This window comes from Pipra filicauda, unplaced genomic scaffold, assembly GCF_003945595.2.
Source record: "Pipra filicauda isolate LSUMZ 115617 unplaced genomic scaffold, ASM394559v2 scaffold371_size1224239_pilon, whole genome shotgun sequence".
Lineage (NCBI taxonomy): Eukaryota > Metazoa > Chordata > Aves > Passeriformes > Pipridae > Pipra > Pipra filicauda.
In genome coordinates, this window is record NW_024104500.1 from 349,455 (window position 1) to 374,020 (window position 24,566).

At 42.6% G+C, this 24,566-nt stretch overlaps 1 long non-coding RNA gene across 1 annotated transcript in view; it reads left to right on the forward strand.

Annotated features, from left to right (window-relative positions):
• The window catches only part of LOC113996417, a 43,577-nt gene that overhangs the window by 9,833 nt on the left and 9,178 nt on the right, over positions 1–24,566 (forward strand). The window contains exon 3 of the long non-coding RNA XR_003543765.2: positions 17,518–18,713. This is a non-coding gene — a long non-coding RNA (uncharacterized LOC113996417). The remainder of the gene's footprint in view (positions 1–17,517; positions 18,714–24,566) is intronic.

The window sequence follows — 24,566 nt, forward strand, 5'->3', positions numbered from 1 at the left end:
CCCGCTGCAGCTGGAAGGGAAGGGGGGTCGGACAGAGACCTCTTGAGCCGTGCAGAGGGTGCTGTTGTGTTCCAAAGCTCTGCCTTTCTAAAAGTTACGTTAACAGAAACTACCCTAGACGAAGAGACAAAGGTTTTTTTACACAGAGGGAACTCGGTGATGCCCATGTTGCTCACCCCCCTTCTCAAATCCTCTGTGCGAGCAGGGGAGCGGGAGGTGCCCGAGTTCCTGCCTTGCTTTGGGACAGCCGGCCCCCGGGAGCGCCTCTTGCACACCTTGTGCTCCCCTTTTGCCCCTTGTGCCCCCCTTGTGCTCCCCGTGTCCCCCGTGCTCCCCGTGCCCCCCTCGTGTACCCCGCACTCTCCCCGCCCCTGGGCCGCGGCCGCGGGGCACGAGGGGGAGCTCCCGCACCGCCTCCGCGCCGGGCTTGACCGGGATGGGAAGGGATAGGGATGGGGATGGGGATGGGGATGGGGATGGGGATGGGGATGGGGATGGGGAGGATGGGGATGGGGCTGGGGGGGTAGCGGATAGGGATGGGGATGGGGGCGATGGGTGATGGGGATGGGGGATGGGGGCTGGGGGTAGGGATAGGGATAGGGATCGGGATAGGGATGGGATAGGGAAGGGATGGGGGGGAGGATAGCGGCAGGGAGGGGGATAGCGGCAGGGGATAGGGGCAGGGGCGGGGATAGGGGCAGGGATAGGGATGGGGATGGGGATAGGGGCAGGGATGGAGATGGGGATAGGGATAGGGATGGGGATGGGGATAGGGATAGGGATAGGGATAGGGGCAGGGATAGGGATAGGGGCAGGGATAGGGATAGGGGCAGGGATAGGGATAGGGGCAGGGATAGGGATAGGGATGGGGATGGGTTGGGGATGGGGATGGGGATAGGGATAGGGATAGGGATAGGGATAGGGATAGGGATGGGGATGGGGATGGGGATGGGGATGGGGATGGAAATGGGGATGGGGATGGAAATGGGGATGGGGATGGAAATGGGGAGAGAGAGGTGGATGGGAATGGGGACAGGGATGGAGACAGACATGGGTGTAGGGAGGGGGAGAGAAGCCGGGAAGGAATAGGGATGAGGATAGGAACGGGGAGGGGGACGAGAATGGGGGTGGAACATGGGAATGGGGAAGGGGATGGGGAGGGAATCGAACAGCCAGCAGTACCGGTACCCGCCCTCAGCGGGTCTGCCCCCGCAGCCATCGCACGGCCACAAAGGGCCTTTCCAAATCTCTGCCTGAGGATCGCGTTAAAGCCCCCGGGCACATACAGCACCACACCAGGTGTTAGGAAGGAAACCCTTCAAGCTCTGCGAAATTAGGGGCTGTGTGTCTCAGTGTTCCCATCGATGTGATGTTCATTTAAGCCCCCACCTTGGGCACCTGTCTGACTCACAGGGATAAAACCAAGTGCATCACTTACCAAAAGTTACACCTAGGTGCAATCCCTATAGAAAATAAGGAGGAAAATGGCTTTTCATATGTGCACAAATTTCATTTTTGTCATGTAGAAAGCCTTAGGAAACCTTCCTTAAGTTTTGAGATAATGCCTTAATCCATTTAATAACTTCTCTAAATCTGGAAGCATTTCCAATCCTGTGAAAAACTTTGGCATCTTTTATTCAAAGGTAATATTCACTAATAAGTCTTTAATTGAATTTTATTTACTAATTCAAATATGGAATGAGTAAATATAATAAAGTTCACTTGAAATTTAAAGGCTGTTTTAAGGCACTGCAAAATGCTTCTTAATCTTTTACGTACAAATGCACAATAAAGAGATTTGCTGTTTCCAGAAGTCTCTTAGAAAATGGTTTGCAGGCAGTTAGTCCAAAAAGAAAGTTTGCATCTGACATGTATGTAAGTATTTAAATTACAATGTTTCTTCAGTTGTGGGAGAACACAAAATTCTTTCACTGAAATCTCTATGAGTCTTCTCTATTGGCTTTAGTAGGCGTTTGTAAACATCAAGATGGCAAAGACTGTGGCCATCTTGTGGGAATGTGCATCTTTTCCTCATTCTCCTGAACCTTTTCCTCCCCATCCTTATAGCAGCGTAAATAGTGGGAAAGAAAGGAAGAAAAACTTCTTGAAGAAAACCAATAAAAAGTAGCCCTAGCAAAAATTCAGAGGAGAACATCTTCATTGGAGGCTTCAAGTGAATTTGGCAGGAGTGTCTCAGTGTCACAGATGGGAACTATCCAGCAGAACCCTCCTCGCAGTCCTCAGGAAATCAAATTAGCCTGACAAATGTCTGGCTGCACACTTCAGAACGAAACTCATGAATGTTCTAGCAACATCTGCTCTTACTTATGTGAATGTGACAGAAGAAAATTGAACATAACACGTACTAGTGAACCAGCAAATCTGTCTTTGATCTTTCTCGTGTATTTAGGACAAGAGGAGGGAAGGAAGTCCAAGATGGAAACCAATTTCTAAAACAAAATTTTAAAATTCAAAGGATGACTAAAAGGATCTGAAATGTCCTTTCTCAAATCATGCTGTTGGTGGGCAGCAGGTCATTTTGTCCAGGAACGCCCCTTGTTCAGAACAGTTGGCCACTCAGCGAGGAATAGGGACTGATTTTCTAAGCTGACATATTGCAATTTGTGACAAGAGTGAGCTCCAAACACCAGAGACCTTACACTGATTTCAATGAACCAGGGAGAGACAAATCCTGACATCAAATGTAGCCATGAAATCTACTTCTTAGCAAGTATAATTAATAATTAAAGGCATATTTTCATTTTTTAAAGGGGAAAATATGCATAACATAAATTCTTCCTAATGAGTCATTTTGATCAAGGAAGTACACACTGCATCTTTTAAAAGTAAAAGAAAAAACACTTTGAACCCATAATGTTTGTAAAAGAATATCTTTGGGAATCTTTTCCTTACATCCAGGCTGTTCAGGCTGCCATCACATTTACACACAACTTGGCAGATTGTCACATCCTCCTATTCATTTTCAACTTCATTCTTTCCCATATGTGGAATAATTGTTGACTCCAATTTGAGGAACATGCCTGTGATGCATATTCACTTCAGCCACAGAGATGCCATCCCTTGCATACCAAGCTCAGTGTTGTTTATATTCTTGCTTTTTTTCTGTTCTAATGAGAACAATTATGGGTAAAAGCATTTTAATAATGATGAAGTGGCAAGAGCAAGCATTTGGAATATTTTATTCCAGCTCTGCTATGAAGTTACTTTTAATTTAGGTTTTAAACCTGCCATAGAGGGACTGAAGGAACAGTCTGAGTGCTGCCCTGTGTTTTTACATGAGATACAAAGCAGGTCCGTGAATCCCCACATGTGCCTGCAAAAGAAGAGTGTGCATAGCTCCCAGTTATGGCATTTATGTGCAGAGCCCTGTGCCCTGGATGTTCTGGGCAGTACAGACAGGGCTTTTCAAACAAGATTAACTTGATATTCTGTTGTCTGGGTTTGAACCTACGATGCTCCAAAGGACTAACAAACGTCTCACATCATCAGCTTGTACCCTCCTTCCCAAAATGGCCTCACAGTGCTTCTCAGATCTTCATGGCTTTGGAGGGGAGAAGAAGAATCAGTGTGTGTGCAGCTTCCAAATTTCCCACTGAGCTGGTGGAAACAACAGGGAATTTTGATGTTAAGTTCAAGACTCAAATCAATTTCTCTTGTACTGCAATAATCACTCCAATAATCTGTTTTGGACACAGAGCAAGTCAGAAAAGTACCATTTTGTAGCTTCACGTGTTTATGTTCAGTTCTGTCACACTCTGGTTTGAGTTTGCCAAAATCTGGGCTGTGGTTTGGGTGTGGAGAACTTCCTTACTCCCCTTCTTGCATTCTTATAATTATCATGGAATAATAGAATCATAGAATCACAGAATGGCTTGGGTTGGAAGAGGCCTCAAAGCTCATCCCATTCCACCTCCTGCCATGGGCAGGGACACCTCCACTAGCCCAGACTGGTCCAAGCCCCATCCAACCTGGCCTGGGACACTCCCAGGGATGGGGCAGCCACAGCTTCTCTTGGCAACCTGTGCCAGGGCCTCCCACCCTCACAGCTATCCCATCTATCTCTGCCCTCTGGCAGTGGGAAACCATTCCCCCTTGTCCTGGCAATCCAGGCCCTTGTCTCTCTTCGTCTTTCTTGTAGGTTCCCTTCAGGTCCTGGAAGGCCACAATTAGGCCACCCCAAAGTTTCTCTTCTCCAGGCTGAACAATCCCAACTCCCCCAGCCTTTCCTCATCACAGAGGTGCTCCATCTCTCCAGAGGCTTTATGGAAGCCCAGATAAATGACATCCATAGCCCTTCCCTTGCCCACTGATGGAGTCACTCCATCACAGAAGGCCCCTGGGTTGGTCAGGCAGGATTTGCCCTTGGTGAAGCTGTGCTGGCTGTCCCGAGTCACCTCCCTGTCCTCCATGTGCCTCTGCAGAGCTTCTGGAGGGTCCCTTCCAGGACCTCCCCGGGCACAGGGTGAGGCTGACAGGGTGGTAGACAGGTAAGTTTTGAATCCAGTATTTTCAGTAAGATGAAGAGGTGGTACACTTGCATTTCAGGGCCTGGCTTGAGCTGGCCATTTTCTTAGTTGAACTATCTTGTTTTGATTTGCTCATTGAAGAAATCAGAGACAGGAGTTTTCAATGCCAGACAGCTGTGAAAGGAATGGTGCTGTCTTTCTGTGGGATAGTGTCCTGAACCAGAGCCATAATTTAAAGAGATACTTTAAAACCACTCATGGGGTGGTTTTCAGGGAGGCAGAGGTAGCTCTCTAGCTGGGTACACTGTTGCCTCCTCCATGTGTGGACCTTTCCTGACAAGGTCTCCTCTCCAGAATTCGGAAGATAATCAACAGAGTGTTTGCGTGTGTAGCAGAGTTTCCTTTCTGCTGGGTGCAGGCCTTGCAAAGTTTCTGAAGAGAGTTTCCCAAAGCTGGCATGGATGATAGCCAGGAGGAGGCAGGGATTTTGGAAGCATCCTGGTTTTTCACCTATCCTTATAGGAGGAGCAGCAATATCAAATCTTGGTTAAATACCAAATTCTTGGTTAAAATTTCTGATGTTTTCTTCAGCCTTTTTTAGCTCTTGTGGCTCCAGAATGATTTTCACATTTGATGATCTTTGTTATAATGCCAGTAGTAGTCTTTGCAGGAATGGATGCTGTGGTCTGAGACTGGATTGAGGAAAGTGCTGGATTGCAGAATAGTCCCAGGATAACAGAGGTTTCTATGAAACACCTATTACTGTGTTATTTCTAATAATTCTTGCCTGAGAGGGTGGTGAGGCCCTGGCACAGGTTGCCCAGAGAAGCTGTGGCTGCCACTGGATCCCTGGAAGTGTCCAAGGCCAGGTTGGACAGGGCTTGGAACAACCTGGGCTAGTGGGAGCTGTCCCTGCCCATGGCAGGGGTGGAACGAGATGAGATTTAAAGCCCCTTCCAACTCAGTCCATTTTGTGATGCTATGATGATTCTATGATAATATTAACAGGAAAAGTTAAGAAATAATAAAGTTACCTTTAATTGTTTCTATTATTTTAAGACTCTTAGAAGGCAGCTCACAAGTTAATATTTAGGAATATTTGTCTCATAAGGAGAATATTTTTGCGTATTTTCTGATATCCTCTCAGATGTGGGCTGCAAGAAGGACAGGACAGTGTCTCAGAGGTAATTAAGTGTTTCAGTGCTGAGTGATGTCTGGCTCTGCTGCTGAATTAGCCAACAAGTGCATTGAATGCACACAGAAGGGTTACCTTTACCCAAAGGAAGGTAAAATATCTTCAGAGCCCCAGCCCCACCCTGCTTGTGCTGTAAACAAAGAGCAGCAGAAAGTCCAGAAGAGACCAAGAACAAAGTACCTGTGAAAAAAGCCAGAGGGAATGTGATGATGTTCCCAGACCTACATAAATCTTTTGAAGCTTTTAAGATGCCTTGAAAAGGAAAATGAGGGGAGACCTCATCACAGCCTCCAACCTCCTCACTAGAGGTAGCAGAGGGGCAGGCACTGAGCTCTGCTCTTTGTGACCAGAGACAGCACCCAGGGAATGGCTGGAGCTGGGTCAGGACAGGGTCAGGTTGGATCTCAGGAAAAGGTTCTTCCCCCAGAGGGTGGTTGGCACTGCCCAGGCTCCCCAGGGCAGTGGGCACAGCCCCAAGGCTGCCAGAGCTCCAGGAGGGTTCAGACAGTGCTCTCAGGGACAGGGTGGGATTGTTGGGGTGTCTGTGCAGGGCCTGGAGTCAGGCTGGATGATCCTTGTGAGTCCCTTCTAACTCAGCATATTCTATGATTCTGTGAAAATATTCTGCTTTGTCAGCATGTTTTTTTCACTTAAACAAGCCCAAAAGAAATATTAAGAAAAAAAGAAATAGTAAGAAAAATTAAAGGAAGTGAAGACAGCTGGTAGGTTGGAGCTGACCCCCAGATGAAAGATCAGAGTGGTTCATGGAACTCACATGACACCAGAGGTGCCATTCTGGCATGGTGGCAAAGCTCCTGTAGAGCTCCAAGGCACCTTCGGGCAGTTTTGTGATGCTGATTGATAGGAGCTTGTGCCTTTGGTGGGCGGGAAGTCAACTGAGGTGGTTTTTTGAACATACTGGCTGTGGTTTTATGCTGTGCTCTGGATTTAAGCTCTATTTAAGAGTTGGTCAAGCAGAGAACCAAAGGAAGATCTGAAAGGTTCTTACTGCAGAGAAATTACATGATTGGCAGCGGAATGAATTTCCTAATTTTACTTTGCTCTTGACCTTATTTCATGAGAATGAGATCTTCTCATGGATAGGTAGATAAGTAAGAACTCATTATCTTCTTTAATTCATTTCTATAATGCTGTACCAACTGGTTTAACATAGTACTGGTCTGTGGTACATACAGTCTGTATGTATATATAGTACTCCCAAGCCATACACTGGTTTGATCTCAAACCCCTCTCCCTTCCAGAATATTATTATTAAGAAAGAAGTGTGGAAATGGGTAAGTAAAAGCTTTTCTGGAAAACATTAAAAAAAGAACAAAAATCCAAATGACAGGTCTGGTGTGTGCTTCCCTCATACATTTATATCTGGGTAAATCCAGATTTATTTGTATTTTATGGCTGCCACTGAGGCTGTCTGCTCTGCCTTTTATGCCATCCCCCAGTGCTGTTCCTCGGAATTTGTTACTGTTGTCTTCCTGGGCTCTTTAAGCCTCCTCAACTTAGAAATGCATTATTTAGTCTGGCAGTCTACAGAGTGCCAGTATTCTCAGGAGGAGAGCGTTAAGGGAAAGCAGGTATTCATCTTGATATTCCCGGTTGAATAACAATGATTAAGAGAACAAACTGTTGAATCTGAAGATAATTTCCTGTCTGGAATTCATTCTTTCTTGTGGCTTCTCAATCTCTTCCTTGTGGCCTTTTTTTTAATCTGAGATTTACTGTTTTTACTGAAAAACATACAAACAAGTTATACAGTTAGACTGAACTGGCTTAGAACTGAGTAATATAAATGTTTTCTTCTTTCAAGACTAGCTAAATCAAACACCTGCTGCCTTTCCAGTTGTCTGTAAGTTGGGCTTAGCTAGTCATCAGCTCTCACGGAACCTCTAATGGAGAGAAGCTCCAGGGGGTGATCCATCCCATCTGTTAATCCAAATTAAGACAGTATCTTCTGCTGGACTTCTTTGCCCTGCCTTGTGACCTCATGTGTTCTCTTTTCCTTCTCTGGGCAACAGTGGGCTGAGGGCTCCCTGTAGACCCCTGTGATATTGGGCATATTGTGGATTCAAATGAGGATGTTAGAAATTTATAATTTGTTCTTGCTTGGTTTCAGAGCATTTTAGTGACCTTACAGCTGGTGGGGGAAGCAACACTGGCCATTAATTTTCTCATTTAATGTAAGCACTTTGTTCCAGACTGGTTGGTAGGGGAAGAAAGCATCAGCAAATAAGTAAGAAATACAGTCAGAAAAAATAAAAATGGATCAGAATTACTTTGTTGAATGGATGGCCTGTGACGTAGTGAATTCAGATTCCTCTGTACTGACTAAAACTAATGCTCTTTCAAAGTCAGAGCTGGCACAGACAACTCTGTCTCAAGTATTTACTCCACTTATGTTTCTCACTGTCTTTTCTTTTGTTCTTTTGCATTCACTTTTCCCTTGTGCATTGATTTCACTCAGCAAGCAGAAAAAAATTTATAAACAGGAGAAGAAAAGTTTCCATTTCATGTAATATCATTAGTACTTGTTTACTCCTCAGAGAAAAAAAGGAAATACTTGGCTGTGTGGTAAGATTTCAATCTCAGTTTCTGGAGCTTCTTGAAATCACCAAATCCTTATGTTTTTGGTGGGACAGAAGTTCAATTTCTCCACAACAAAGCAAAACTGTGGGCATCCTTGGGTTCCTGTGGTACTTAGAGGCCAGTGAGGAAGCCAGTCTTTTATCTCTGAGGGCATTCTGGGTGCAACCATCACCCTGGGGGTTGCTTTTTCAGGCACCCCTAAGAGACTCGGTAGCGCGCACGAGAACAGAAAGGCATCCTCGATTGGCTTCCACCACAGCCACAGGTAGCTGGGACTGGTGTGCTCAGTGTTAATGTGCTGACAGCACTCAGTGAGTTCCCTCTAACCAGGGACTGTTGGAGTGTTGGTCTCCATCACCTCCTGGAATGGGCTGAGATGCTGTCTGCTACCCTTTTTCTTTCCCTTGGGTTGTGTGCAACTTGGTGTCCGTAGTTTTCCTCCTTGAATTCTTCATCTGCCAGCTATTACTGTTGCAAATATTGCTCTGCTGTCAGCATGATTACCTTTCTTATCTTCCAGCACTTTAGCTCATATCCTTTCCCAGGCCTTAGCAACAACTTTCCCAGGAGAACTGAGACAAGGTTATAGTGTACATAACCAGACCTCAGCCACAAACAGTCCCTTGTCCAATAGTTACACTTATGAGTTCAAAATAAACTGTAGTGTGGAGGGGAAAAGCAGGATCAGTGGCAGCAACGCCAGTGCAAAACAAAGTGGAAAAGTATTTCATTATAATCAAGTTGTACTCAGCACTATGGATGTGAAAGGAAGTACAGCATTGAATTCAGTGAGGACAGAGGGAGCAGGAGGCACAGGGAGTAGAGGATTACAGATACCCAGCTGATTACCAGCACATTTTATCTTGGGACAGTACACACAGGTAGCATTCTTCATAGAAATACTGTTTTTGAGGGAAAAAAAAAAAAAGCAGATTTATGGCACGTCAGCATTTAATATTTTTTATTTTGTTGTGTTTGCTGAATTGTTCATACCAGCAGAATAAGAAACATGGAAACTACGATGCTACATTTTAATACTGTGACTTGAACTACCTTATGAGCTAATTTTTCACTTTAAATGTTTTTGGCTTTCACTTTATGAAAGTATAAACAAAAAGATTAAAAGCTTACTATTTAAGCATTTTTTCAAACTATCACTGCTGCCAGGAACTTCAAAACTCACATCCTGCACAGGGCACAACTGCCTTCTGCCTCAGTGACTCAGCACCAACCCTCCATCTGAACCCAGGGCACTGCTAACAGAGCACACACCATTTCCTTACTGGGAATTCCTTAGACAATGATAATGGATTGGCAAGTCTTGTCCAATTAGGCATTCTTTAAAAAAAAAAATAAAAATAATTTGCTATTATGGTTATTAAAACCTCTTTGCAAATATTTTCCACTGGGTTTGGGATGCCTCTTATTGAAAGATCTGGGCACCTGGAGTTTCCAGGCTGTCCATGGTGGAATTAGAGATGCTGAGATTCTTCATGGCTAGAGCTACTTTTGTACAAACACCAAAACAGCAATGTTAAATCATCAAATACATCAAATCTTACCCTTTCAAAGTGAACGGTGAAACTTCCACTGAATCCCTGAGACATCTGTTAAGTCAGGATTTGGGTCAGTGCAAGAGCTAAACTGGCAACTGGAGACAAATTTTTCCATAGTGTGATGGCAGAGAAAAATATATGGGATAAGCTACCCTGGAGGTAAAAGCTTGAAGAATTTCCTGAGGTGTCTTAAGCTCTGCAGTTTGAAGTGATTCTGTGGGTGATCTTGTAGTAAGGGGGTGCCTTTTAGCTAACAACAGCCTTTTTCAGCCTCCAGCCCAGGTGGAAGAGGCTGGAGCAGGGAACAGGGCATACAGGGCCCAGCAAGGTAATGCTACGAGGTTGTCTCATTTAGCTGGCATGTGTTGACTGTACCACTGCCTTGGGCAGTGCAAGAACATGTGTGTGGAACCAAGCCAGCTCAGCCCTGTGCTTGGCAGTGTCCAGCAGGATGGAGTGTAAGACTGGAGGAAACATTTTGGGGCACTTCCCTGGAATAGTCTCCATGTTACTGTTTGTGCCTCAGGGAGTTTCTGAGTTTTTCCTGGGACATTACCCTCTATCTGTTCATTTAATTTGTCCAATCTCCCTTTTGTGGTTCACTTCTGTGGCTTACCCACCCCACATTCAATTCTTCTAAACCTTTGCTGGATGCCACCTGCTTCTGGTAAAAAAACCCATGCAAACTGAAACAACCACCTTATCCCCCTTTCCACTCCCATTCCCTTCATAACTGTGTAAACGTTGTTGTCTCTCCCTCAACCATCTTTCTCAAGCTGCAGAATCCTGATTTATTGTTTACACAGAAGCTGTTGCTTCTGATCTTTGATCTTTTCAGTCTTCAGGTATGGAAATAGTTGAAGTTCGTGCTCCGTTTCATGTGTCTCTATGTCAGGGAGGACTTCTGGGTAGGGTTTCAGAAATTCCAGGTGGCAATTCTGCATGTCCTCCTCATTGTTTATTTTAGAATTAAGTTCTCATTAACCTTTTAGACACATTATTCTATGCATCACTGTACAGTATATCGAGCATATATGAAATATGCCCAACGTCTTCATTTTCTTTTAACGTAATGACTGGAATTTAGTGAGGTATTTCATGGATTCATTACACTGCAAATAGAGTAAAAGCATGTTTTTCTTGCTGTCTCCTTTACACTGCTTTAAAATGAATCATCCTGTGCCACAATAGCATATGACAGCTGTAAAGAATCACAGACCTTGCTCTAAGCCAAAATTTCTTTTTTAAAAAACACCCAGGCCAACACAATGTTATTTCAAGAGCTTTCTGTTTGGGTCTTTCTTTTCTGTACCCCTATAGACCTAGATATGTCCACACTGATTTATGAAGCACTATCTGTAGGCCTAACCTGGTTCTGCAAATTCTATCCCGGGCAAGGCTTATTTAAAATGGAGATATTTGGGGCTATAAACAAGGAAGTGCTTAGGTTTCGGTGTGTGTTTGTCACATAATTTCAGTGGAATTTGTTTCTGCACTCCAAGGTACATAGAGACATTAAGGTAAAACACCAGACAACATCGTTTCTTCTGCACACACCCCAGCAGACAGCATGGAGAGCCTAATGGTGCACAGAAGGGATAAAAAGTGGGATCTGACAGTGGCAGAAGAGTTTTGTGGCAGCTCTGTAATGTCAGCATTAGATGATCAAGATCACTGGAGGAGACAAAGATTTCTGCTACTTTTTGGAGTGTTTCAGATACTACAGTGACCTGTGATTGCTATTATACACTATCACCTGTCTGAAAAAAATGAGATATGAGATACACACATCCTACAGACTAATTCTAAGGACTATTCTCCTGACTTTTTGCCTTTCATTTCTAAAAGCCTCTCTTCATATTTGGGAATGGTTGTAAATTTCCCAAATGTGATTCTACTCCCGAAGAGCCAATTCTTTGGCCTTTGTTTACTGTGATTTGCAAGTTTCAGAAATGTAGCCACTCTTGAGGGATGGGATGGAAAGAGGAAATAATTATAGAATCTTAAGGGTTAGAGAGTTGGAGAATTTTAAGAACTTCAAGCCTTACTGGCCTGAAACAAATTTTGTCCAACATTTGCAATTCTGTTAGCTCCACTTATATAAATTAGTAACTGGATAAGAGCAACTGGTCAAAAGCAATGCAGGAAATTGCTGCTGAATAATGAAAGGGAGGAAATTGCTGGTGCCCTCCAACAATGCACATGCATTTTAGGATTGTGGTGGACACTTCCAGTCAGCCCTGTTGGTGTCACCAGCAATTAAGGTTTCATAAACATTTTTTTTTTTTTGAGAGAAAAAGTGCTATTGCAAGAGTTGTGGTTCCAGGTTCTGCCTTTCAAAAGCTCCAAGGCCCTCAGTATGTTAGTCACCATCCCTGGAAGGTATCCTTTAGTCTTTGGAGAAAATGTTCCTCCAGACAAAGTCCACACCTGTTCAAACTAGTAATGTGTTCAATATCTGAAAATATCCAAAATCACTCAGAGGTAAAAGTGTGTGTAGCTTCTGGGCACCAGGATGGGAAACTTCTGTTGTTTGTGTCTAGGCTTGTTTGAGTGTTTGCTCTTAATCAGCACTTGAAAGAAGAGATTGATTTACAAAGCAGAATTTCAGATGAGGTAATTAAACAAACAAAAAGCTGAATCAAAGATAAACAAAAGCAGTGGCTCCTTTAAAGCACCAATGGGATGAACAGGAAAATAAAGTAATACAATTAACTAAAGTAGTCACCAGATAAATGTTTTTAGGGTCAATGAATATCTATGGGGTGCTCCATTAAAGCTAAAATATGTTGACCTGTTTCTGTGGGATTACTATACTAATGCAAGAAGAATGAACAGCAGTGTTCATAGGTTAAACTTAATTTAATTGTCTTGAAGTATTTCTGGCCATAATGGTATGTTTGCTTAAGATACATGCCACAAACAGAAATGATTGCCTTCAAATGGGGTTGGGCCTGCATTCTTTCATGGAAATGAAGTGATTCTGTTGTTTTTCAGGACACACTTCAAACACTGTGAAATAGTTTAGGATGTTTGTTCCTGTAAAGGAAAAAAGAATTTTCTATGAAATTCGTATTTCTTCATTACATCAATCTGCCAAAATTATAGGTATCTGAGAAATTCAACAGATCTGTAGTATCTTTTAAAAGATTTATATTTGGAAAGATTGCAAAGATGTTTTACAACTTTTTATCAGTGATTAGTTAATGAAAATCAAGAAAGATATTTAAATTATCAACAAATATTTAGTTGATACTGGTAGGGTATTTTTCCTTTTGGAGATATAGGCCTGTTAACTCACTTATGAACATTTAAATGAGCTTGTGAACACTGACATGCACCCACACTGATCGCTGGCTGTGTTGAGCTTTGCAGTCCATACAGAGCAGGCACTAGATGGTTTTGTTTTCAGTATACGTTTCCAAGCTAAGATAAAAATATCTCTGCTTTTCTCCCTTTGCATAAATCTGTAGTTTAGTTAAAGTATTCCTGTACTGGGTCAGATTAAATTTGTTCTACAGAAAACCCACAAGGGGAAGGTAATGTCAGTTCATTTGCTGCACCTCTCTGCTGGCTCTCAAGTGTGGTATAACCTCCTGGAACTTTCCTCCAAGGACTGTGCACACTGATGTCCATCTTAAAGACCCATTTCTGTCACGCTGCCTACAGTGAATTGGATTAACTTACATCCTGCTCCTGCTCTCCTTCCCACAACCCATATCTCATTCTCTATTGCCTTCAGATATTTGAGCATCTTGAAATGGGGACTGTCCTTGAGGTTTCTGGAAGGAAAGTGGGACAGAGGGTGTGCGGGGCAATTAAAGGACAGAGTTGATGTTTGACGATTCCCAAACAGGTGTCCAGGATCTAACAAAGTGAGGAGCTCTACTCAGTGTAACAAATCATTTCTCACTGTCTCCTGAGGCACATGGTGTCTGTTCCTTACCACAGTACAAACAAGGAGGCAAACTGTGGCAAACACTCCAGAGCTGCTTGTTTTGTGCTTTGTGCGCTCAGTGGTTGAATCACAGGGTTAAGAAAGGATCTGAAGAGACAATTTAGATGGCTGCTCTTTCCAGCTCTGTTCACACTTAGATTTGAAAGTGGTGGCTAGAATTAAACATTATGCTTTACCTGAACTCTTCTCAGAGGGTTTAGGACTATTCTGTATTTAACTGAGTACTTCATAAAAGAGAGAAGTCTGAGCTAAGGCAACTGTTACGTTATTACCTATAATCTTTTTCTGCTAACTTCACTTTCATTGTTTGGTTGTGTTTTGGAGGACGTGGGATGGGGTTGGTTTTTTTCCACCTGGATGTGGGGAAATAGCTTATTCCTATCAAATCTTTAATCAGTGGAACAGGTTGATAAGGGAGGTACTCCACTCTTGGAGCTTTTCAAGTCCAGGGAGGGTGAAGCCGTGAGCGCCAGCATTGAACCTCATGCAGCTGACCCTGCCTTGAGCAGGAGGGTGGACTTGAAACCTTGAAGTCCTTTCTGAGCTGAATTATCCTTTGTTCTTATGCCTGTTATTGAGTTTGTCTGCTGAGAGGGATTTTTTGCTCCCTCTGATTATACAGAGATAAAAGACGCACATCCTCCCCCCCTAAGTAAGTAGAAACATATTATTAGAGTGTAATATATGTTCTGGTTACCAAACTGACACACAGTGTCTTCAGTGCAAGACAAATTTCAGTGTACTCAACAGCGTGAGAGGCATTTATGATCAAATTATTGCTGTGAAATGCTTATGAACAGAAAACACAGGGCTGGAGGGGTTCACCTGTCCTTGCAAGCCTTGTCTCATGCCAGTTTACCCATTTATCCTTTGCCAGCACTATGCTTTGGACTTCTTTCACCTTCCCACTGTGTGCATTGAACACAGATGTATTTGTTTGCAGCTGGCATTTTGCTGGGCTAAACAAGAAATACTTCTAGTCTTTTTTTCATCTCTTCTTAGGGGACAGGCTCTAATCACCCTCCTGCCTTCTCTGGGTCCAGTCCTGACTGAGATCTGGGGAGCAGCTTTGCAGCTGTTCTAGAGAAGGTCTCAACACTGTGCTCTGTTTTCTTGTCATTCCCAGGTGCCACACTCCTAGCATTTCACACAAGTTTCTGTAATTAGTCAACAAATGCCTGACTTCGCATTTTATATTACTCTCCCTTCCTCCCTCTCTTCTCTTGGCCAGTTCCTTACATGTTTGACCTAATCTCCATGTTCCTGGGTTTAGGTATTACCTCACAGAAGCCCCAGTGAGTGGGCTTGTCCCATTTCCTGTGCCAGAGAAGCAAAGCAGAACTGCCACACACGGCAGGCTGGGGCAGCTGGTACAGCCACATCTCCCGCTCCGTTTGCATCCCTGCTTTCCATTACGCTTCCCTACAGAACGTGTTCAAGAGCCTTGAGTGTCATTGAGGTAAAACTAACGGATCTGCTGTTATTTGGCTCACCTTTTGCCCTCTCTCTGAAGTATAAGTATGATTTCAGCTCCTTTTTGGTCAGGCAGTGCCTCACCTCCATTTGATAGAGGCCTCTCCTATTTCACTTGCACTTCATCTCTCGATGCTTTCATGTATTCTGGAATGGAGACTCTGGTCCTCACAGTGTAAACACATTAAATCCTTTGATCTGTGTGGGTTTTTTGACAGTGGCAGCCTCCATTTCAGTACTTTATTCCCATTAGACTGTGTGGTTTTTGCCTTAGACTCTTCACTTTTTCCCTTACTGAAAGCCGAAGAAAAGTATTCATTCTAAAATAAATTCCTTACAAATAATCTTAAATCCATTCTTACAGAATCTTAACATTTCTCTTCTTTTTATGTTCTATTTATAGAAGTGAAGACACTTTTTACTATGTAGAAAACATTTGATTTGGGGCCATTCTCAAATTATTCTTACACTTTTTATCTCTAAAATGTACCTTTCTTGTGCTTCTTATTTTCCTACTAGTGTGTAGCTAATATCTCTTTAGGGGTGATTATCACCCCGTTAGGGCTGGAAGCATTCTGAAGAAGTTCTTTCCTTTTCTTCAGAAAAAGTTTTAGATGATTTTGAGTTTCTGAGTTCATTTATGTCCCAAGGCTCTTCTGTTCATTTCAGATACTAGTGCTCTTAATTTTTCAGGGTTTTTGTTGTGGAGGGTTTGTTGTTGTTGTTGTTCTATTTTTTAATTGAAAATGTTTGTTTACAGTCTAGTTTTTTATATTCTTTAATTTGGAAGCAGAACCAACTCTTGATCTTATTGGCTATTCTAATAAGAATAATGTTGGGTGATGAGTAACTGAAAACGTAAATGATAGTATTCATTATTATTGGCTTAACATACACTGTGTGTATGTATTGTGTGTAGTGTTTTGGTGTGTACGTACATTGTGAAATATATATTTTGTTATGTCAAAACCTGTGAGGCCCTACCACTAACCCAGGAAATGACCAGACCCTACTGTTGTCATGGACTGATTTCTGAGCATAAACCAGGAAAGGTACTGCCTTGTATAGCAATGCAAGAGCCCACTGCTGGTTTGCAGTCAGACCTTACAAGAGCAATAGCTACTCCTTTCCCTGAGCAGTATGTCTGCAGTATACTGTATTACCCACTTGGGAAAACAACAGGCACCAGGAGCAACACAGCATCAGGGCACCGGGCTCTGGCTGTTTGGGAATGTGTCTCCTGAGTAACAGCAGTGACCTCTGCTTGTACCCCCTCAGATTAAGAGTGGTCTCTCCTAGGAGAGGGCCTCTCTCCAGCCTGCTTTGTTCTGTCTGTTTTCATATTTATTACTTCACAGTTTACCCAGTAATAGCCCTAAAGAGAGAGAAGGGCCAGAGGAGGGAACAGAGCTGGGGAAGGGTCTGGAAGCTCAAGTCCCATGAGGAACAGCTGAGGGAGCTGGGGGGGCTCAGCCTGGAGAAAAGGAGGCTCAGGGGGGACCTTCTGGCTCTGCAAGTCCCTGACAGGAGAGGGGAGCCGGGGGGGGTCGGGCTCTGCTGCCAGGGAACAAGGGACAGGAGGAGAGGGAACGGCCTCCAGCTGTGCCAGGGGAGGCTCAGGTTGGCCAGGAGGAAAAAAGAGTTTTCACAGCAAGGGTTGTAAAGCTTTGGCACAGCTGCCCAGGGCAGAGGTGGACTCCCCATCCCTGGAGGTGTCCCAGGAAGGCCTGGCCGTGGCACTCAGTGCTCTGGGCTGGGGGACAAGGTGGGCATCGGGCACAGGGGGGACTCGGTGACCTTGGAGATCTTTTCCAACCTTAATGATTCTGTGATTCTGAAATGTTACAGCTCACCACCACCTCTATTTCTGCTCTTTCCTCCTGTCCTTGCACACCCCCCATGATAGCCATTATCTCCCTGTTATCTCTTTCTCCATTGTTTCTAGTTCCTCTGTTCTGTTCCTGCAGTGTATTGTGTTGCTTTACAAAAATTATATATTTCTCCAGCCTTGCCCAATGCATTAACTAAATCAAGTCTATACCCCAGAGTAATCTTATTGTCCATCCCCCTTTTACTTTGATCTCTATTAATGCTTTCTCTCTCTTTTCCCTTATCCTTTGGTGTTCATGTTCTGTATATTCTTGCATTACAAGAGTCTCTTCTTCCTTTAAAAAGAATAAAAAAAAATCACCCACATAATTTATAGATTAATGCCCTTCTTTTCCATTCTGCCTGCTTTGATTTCAGATGGATGAGAGATGGGCTGTTGTGCAGAGCCTGCCAGCTGGAGTCCTCTTTCCTTCCTGGACATCTCGGAAGGTTCCTTGCAGAAGCAGCTGAGAGTTGCCTGTTGGTCTGTGGTAGCTCGAAGCCAGTTTGTCCTTCCCTAGGGACCAGAACAGTTTCACTGAAAATCACCTGTATCCTTTTTCTGTCCATGAGATCCTATGTGCCCTTCAGTTTTTCTTGGTCAAAAGGTGTTTCTAATTCTTGAATTACTTCCTGTCTTCCATGGTCTTTTATATGTGACGTATTTTGCCTTGAGCAACATGCAGACTCCTCTGATCCTTTCTTCTGAAAGCATCCTCAGGCAGCATTTCACACAGGAATATATATGCTCTTCTCTTCTAAAGTCAATTTGATGGGACAGCATTTAAAAAGCTACTTAATATTAGTCTGTGTATTTATTTAAAGGAGTTCTATCTACATTTATTTGTATTGCCCTGTAAAATTCAGTGTTTGTGAGAACATCAAAGGAATGAGAAGGCATCAAACACTCAAAAAAGAAATAACCCCCTCTGGTAACAACTTGTAGCTATTTTTCAGCTGTTTGTAAGGCTTGGGGTTTTTTATAGCTAGGTCTCAAAGTAGGGTTTCACAGAAGAAGTGTTTCTGAGCACTCTGACTTAGTTTGCTTGTTATTAAATTACACCATTTTAGATGATGATTCAGCAAAGTATTTAATATTCTACCCTTAAATGTTATGCATGTGCTCAAATACTTTGTTGGATTGAGTACTTGAGAGAGAAGCTTCTGTTCTTAGCCCAGGCCCCAAAGCTTATTACTGTGGAGGAGCTTATTGCTGCTGAGGACATTGTGGCTTCCCAACCAGCAGCAGGAATGAGATTGGAAGATGCAAGCCACTATGCAGAATCCTTTGTTGGGTTCCTTTTTATGTTACCTTAGGCTCAGCATCAACTGCCAGAAACCTGAAATCTTGGCGCATCCAGAATTTTCAAGACCTTAAGCAGAAAGAAATATCTCTCTGCCACTGGTTGCAAGAGATTGCTCCTGTAAGGTGAATAAGAAGAGGACATGGTCTGGATCCCCCAGGTTCCAGTGAGAATATCCCAAAGGTATGAGGAGGCAGATGAAGGTGATCAAAGGTCAGGACAACTTCCAAACAAGGAACCAGCCAAAGCAAGACTCTGCAGTGTTGAAAGGTGACTTTCTCCTCATTCACATCTTCTCCACTCCTTCCCAAGGTTCATGTCTTCACATGTTCAGAGTGTGGACTTGTATTCGAGTCTGTGGAGCTGTAGCTGACATAAAACACCTAAAATGTTCACATTTATGGGAAAAAATTAAAACAAAGATTGACTTAAAGATCTAATTTGAATACCAGTAAAACTTTAGTGATGTAATTTCCTTTCCTCTGGTCACTAATGTGCTTTCACCGTTCACAAACCCTGTGTAAGCAGGCATATTGCACAAGACAGAAAAGAAACTGCAGGTGAAGTGTTTGCAGTCCAGGAAATGATTCTACAGTCAGTGGTGTGGTGCTCTCTGTTCTTTTTCTTCAGTCTGCCTGCACTTTACCTTGCCCCACTCGTCTTTTCCCTGTGACCATGTTTCCTCCAGTTTGAAATCACAGAGGAACCACATGGTAGGTCGGTTGGAGAGTCTGTTCAAGGATTTGGCACCTGAGGATAACTGCACTACATTTTGCTTTTCCCACTGAGAACTTACTGTGTTATTTCATCTCCAGTTCATTTTAGGACACCACTAGTGCTCTGCAGCGTAGTTCCCGACGCTCCCCCTGTTACTGCAGGCTCACATTCCTTCCAGTGGTGTAGTAAGCAGCGTGACAAACATCTGTCACATATTGGCTCTTTCATCATCTCTGCAGGAGGAGGAGTGTTTGTAGCAGAGTAGTTTATTTGGGATTTATCTTGAGCCCAACCTACACATATCTGAACACAAAGAGACAGAAGCACGTGTGGCTTGCTGAGCATTTGTTAAAGGGCATGGAATTGACTCAAATGAACCTACTATTTAAGTTGGGAAGTGGTGATGCTTGATATGATCTGCAGTTCCTGTGGGAGCTTGTTGTGTAGTGTGATGTTACTTCACAAGAAAGCTGTGACAAGAACGATCTAAAGTGAAACAAAAATCTTTATGCCCTGTCTGCTGTGTAAGAGACAGTAGTCAGGCTCACTACTTTAACCTCTTAACAATTCTGTATTTTATTTTTTCATCAGTTTTGAGAATATAAAAGGAGGAATAAGAAGAACCATTCAGTAAAATTATAGAACATTGAAAATGTCAAAAGAATATTGTTTACTGTTATCTTTGAGAGAACATACAAGTCTATAAAACTGCAATGCCTCATTGTTGTGACAAAGACTGTAAGAAGGACAGAAAGGCTGGCATTAATCCAATCCTTTGACAGTGTCTACAGGAGTGGGAAATAGCACAATTGAATCCACTGATGTTACAGCTTTTCAATTGTAGCCAGTTGGTTAACACCCATGAAGTTTTAGCTGACTTTTAGTTTCCTTCAAGTGACCTGATAGTTCTTTTGTGACTATTTTGAGGCGAGTTGCAAGTGAGAAAGTGTAATGTTTTATTTATTTTAATCTAGTCAAGGGTCCAGTGAATTCATTAAGTTGAGACTGCAGGATGTCTGAACTTGTCTGGGTCAGTTATTTACTCTTAGCTCATGAAGGAGCTTTTCCCATCCTTCATTTCCTACACCAGCTGAAAGCAGTGGTGCAGCGTGATTATTTCCAGAGCCATCAAGCTCAGGCTATCTATTTTTATGGCCTTGCTGACAGCCATCCCTGGGTTCTTCACATGCCATGCCAGCAGAGCTTTGGGTTATTGTTAGTGATGAGCATTAGCCTGCAGAATTTGAAATGAAAGCACAGCTGGAAGGTATTTGGGGATTGTTGCTTTCTGTTCCTTTCCCAAGGCAACTGATGTTGATGAGTTTGGGGAATATGGGCACAATTGCTCTAACTTAGTGAGGCTGCTCTTAAGTTAGTATAGTATCCTCCTTACTCCATCTAATTTAACTGTTTTAAATGCATTGTCTTCAGGAGCCATTTGAACTTCTGCTATTTCTCGTGAATAGGCTCCTCTGAAGGGCCATGGCAGGTGTCTGGTAGTTCATCCCCATAATTATTCAGGAGCCCTAAGAAGTAGATGCTTTTTTATTGCTACATTTAGATAAGATGAACACTAATACAAAGGATGTAATTCCTGTCCTACTTCCTAACTTTGTAAGGACTTGAGCAACCTGGTCTAGAGGACCATGGCAGGGGATGGAACTAAATGAGGTGAGATTTAAGGTCACTTTGAACCCAAACCATCTTATGAGTCTATGATCAATACTCTTTACTGTAAATTCCAAATTCAGTTTGGACTAAATCCATTTTGTCTGATACTTGTAAGAATAAATTAGAGCACTCTCCTTCTTAATAAATCACAGAATCACAGAATGGTTTGGGTTGGAAGGGTCCTTAAAGCTCAGCCAGTCCCACCCACTGCCATGGGCAGCGACACCTTCCTCTATCCCAGGTTGCTCCAAGCCCCATCCAACCTGCTCTTGGACACTTCCAGGGATCCAGGGGCAGCCACACCTTCTCTGGGCAACCTGTGCCAGGGCCTCCCCACCCTCACAGGGAACAATTTCTTCTGTATATCTAACCTAAATTTCCCCTCTTTCGGTTCAAACCCATTCCCCCTTTTCCTGTCACTACAGCTCCTGATGAACAGTCCCTCTCTGGCTTCCTTGTTGTTGCCCTCAGATCCTGCAACCTCATCAACCGTAATGAGAAAAATATCTTGTTACTCTAAGACTCCACCTGTGAATCCTGAACTCTCCAAAATTTTGGTTTGATGTATAAGAAGTCTGCAGAATGTGTAGAAGTAGCACAGTGGGAGCCAGAAGTCTGAGTCTTATATGAAGATTTTGTTTTAGAAACACTAAGGTAGGTAGTGACATTTAATTCAGAGAATTTCAGAACACGGATAAAGCAGCTCTCAGAAACAGACTGGCAGACTGGAGGGTGCAAGAATGAAGTCATTACCTCTCTCCTCATCTTTCTGAATTGGTGGATCTCATGTATCATCTGGCATATTAAATTTAATTGCTCAGTGGCTTGTTGGAACTAGAATTATTGAATTAAGAGTAGGGTTTTTTTCTGCTGCTTTGTTTCCCTAAAGTACTTCTAATCCTCAATTGGTCTGAAAATATATTTACATATCTAAAATTATGTCATTCATTAAGGCAATCAAGCTTTTAATTAAAATCCGAAATAAAGTTTTTTATATGAGGGTAGTGAAATACTCCAAATTCTTGTTTAAATCTTATCTTTCAGATTTTTATAAATGGTAAATATTATGTGTTTAATCGGTATATACAGATATTAGAAAATGGAAAAATCTTTGAAAATAACCATACATATCTTTAGTATAATTCAGTTATTTCCTTTAAAAATGAAAATCTAATAGCCAGCAATATAATAAAAAGGACTATACCATCTGCTAGCTGCATATAATTATATTAAAAACATCAGTCTGTACTTGATTCAACAATTTTCAAGAGCTTGTTAACCTTTCAAATTAGATTTGTACTATCAATTATACTTAACAAGGAACTTTTTATCCATGGCTTTTATATTTCTTTAATTAGTTCCATAACTCATTTTAGGCATTTTTCTAATAATGTCACACAGTTATACAGCCACAGCAGGATTTTCAGGGACGTCTGGTTTCCCCTTTTTCTTTCCCAGCTACCACACTGTAACACTGGTGAGATGATGAATGTTCCCACCTCCGTTTCCACTCCAACCAGCCCACACTCGCAGTGTGGCTCACTTGAAATATTCTTATGAAATGTGGAAAGGGCCAGACTTTGTGTCTCTGAGAGCAGTGGTGTGAATGGGCTCTGCAGCTCCCCAGCTTCAGGCTGTCCTCTTGAAAGAATGGATTACAGGTATTCCCTAATTATCTCTTGGGTTATCCCTGCTGTTTTTCAAAAAGGTGTGAGAAAGTCTTTTTTGCTTCTGATACTTTCAGAGAATTCTCTTCAGCCAGTTGTTCTCACCTTGGCCCTTCAGAGGCCAGGTTTGAGCACAGTGTCTGTAAGAACAGCTTCAGCACTGCCTTGCAGTTGTGTGATGCACCAGTCTGATCAGCAGCAGAGGAGGATTAATTTTCACCCCAAAGAAAGCATTGTTCTTAAGAACACCATAAAGTTTATCACTTTCAGGAGTGAGGTAAAAGCTCCTCTCAAGAGACACTGTTATGATTTGGGAAAACAGAAAGATCGTCTAGCATTGGAAAAATGTTTAAAAAATCAAAGTGTCAATCTTTCAAAACAGAATAGAATTAAGACATAGTTTGTCTGGATCCAAATACTTAGGTACCAAAAAGGTTTTTTCATATTGGTAACATTCTCATCACTTTCCAGCCTCCTAGTTTTATCCACTTTAATTTCTTATCATGATATTTTTCATTATTGTTTCAAAAATACATTTTGGAACATACATATTCTATGTTAGAGTACTATACTGCAACCAGATTACATTATTTTTCATGTGTACACCTCTCAAATTCACATTAACAGCACTGAGGTGGTGATACCATTTATCATAGCTTAACCTTGCTCTTTAGTTCAGAGCTGCAGGATGGGGAAGGACAAGGAAGGCAGCTTCTCAAAATAGTCTTGACAGCTCTTTCTCTGGTCTGTCATTAAAGCTTTCCCCATGGACCTTATGTTAAAGTCCAGTTTGAACCTTCCTTACTGTAATTTCAATCCATGACCTCTTCTATCAGCTACAAGTAGGCAGAACAGATTATTTCTCTCTTCTTTATAGTGACCTTTCATATATTTGAAAATCGTTTTGCTGGTCTGTAGGCTTAGGCAGTCCCATTTTTGTGGCCCCCAGAAATTCCCCAGAACCTGCACCCTAGCTAGATATTCCTCAGCTGGATGGTGAAGCCAGGAGCAGCTGCCTATCCACAGAGATATAAAATTCTGCCTTCTTGCAGCCTATTTGCTAAAAGCTGTCATGCAAGGAATTAACATCCAGTATGGAATAGTGGTGGCCGTAGGCTGGGTCCTGCAGAAGTCTGCTATAGTCCTCTCCACTTAGATATGGATCTGTGGACAATGAACCCCTGCGTGCAGGTTTTCATGCAGCTTTCCATTTTTAAAGAGGTTTTGGTTCTGTGTGTGCTGTTTACATTCTCCTGGCCCTCCATCTGTCTCCCAGGGGTTCTCTAGAAGGACTAGGTTAGTCTAGCCAGCCTTGCAAGCGTGTAGGAAAAAGCTTATCAAAGTAGGCATGCTGTAAGATAGTTTTTCCTCACAGAGCCTGTGAGCTTATCCTTATGTGATTGGTTTTTATTGTGCTCAGCTATCTTTTATGGTTGACAATTTTAACAAAATAATAATAATAATAATAAAAAAAACTAAAAAAAGGCTCAAAACACTTTGGCCATAAAACTATTTTAAAATGGATGATCCTGCCTAAGCCTGTGGCAATTCTGTGCAGTAGCCCAGAGATCACAGTGTCCTGCAGAGGTAGGAGCTTTCATGCCTGCCAGCAAGTCAGGCTAGCTGGAAGCAAGTCATGGAATGTTGTTCCTACTATTCCTGCTATTTTCCATTCTCCTCTTGCCTACTTGTTCATGCAGGGAAATATTGGGAAAGCAGTCCCTGATGTATCCTTCTGCATCGCTGCCTGAACAACTCTTATTTGGTGGCTGCACATTTAAATGAAATTTAGGAGAATATGTTCAAAGGAAGAGACACATGAAACATTTCCAAGAACCTTTGAAAGGTCTACAGTGAAGTGAGGGGAAAAAAAGAACAAAAAAACCTCTGTTCAATGAATGTCTCCCCTTCCTGTACTCTCGTATTTCTCATGCTGTATTGCTTTCTTTTTTAAAAAAACCTATGAAGTGCTTGAGGATGGAATTTGTGAATGTGAAAAATCAGCAAAATATGCAAATGCTGTTTCTCCTGAAGCCAGGGGGAGCTCTGCATTAAAGTGAAAGGCTAT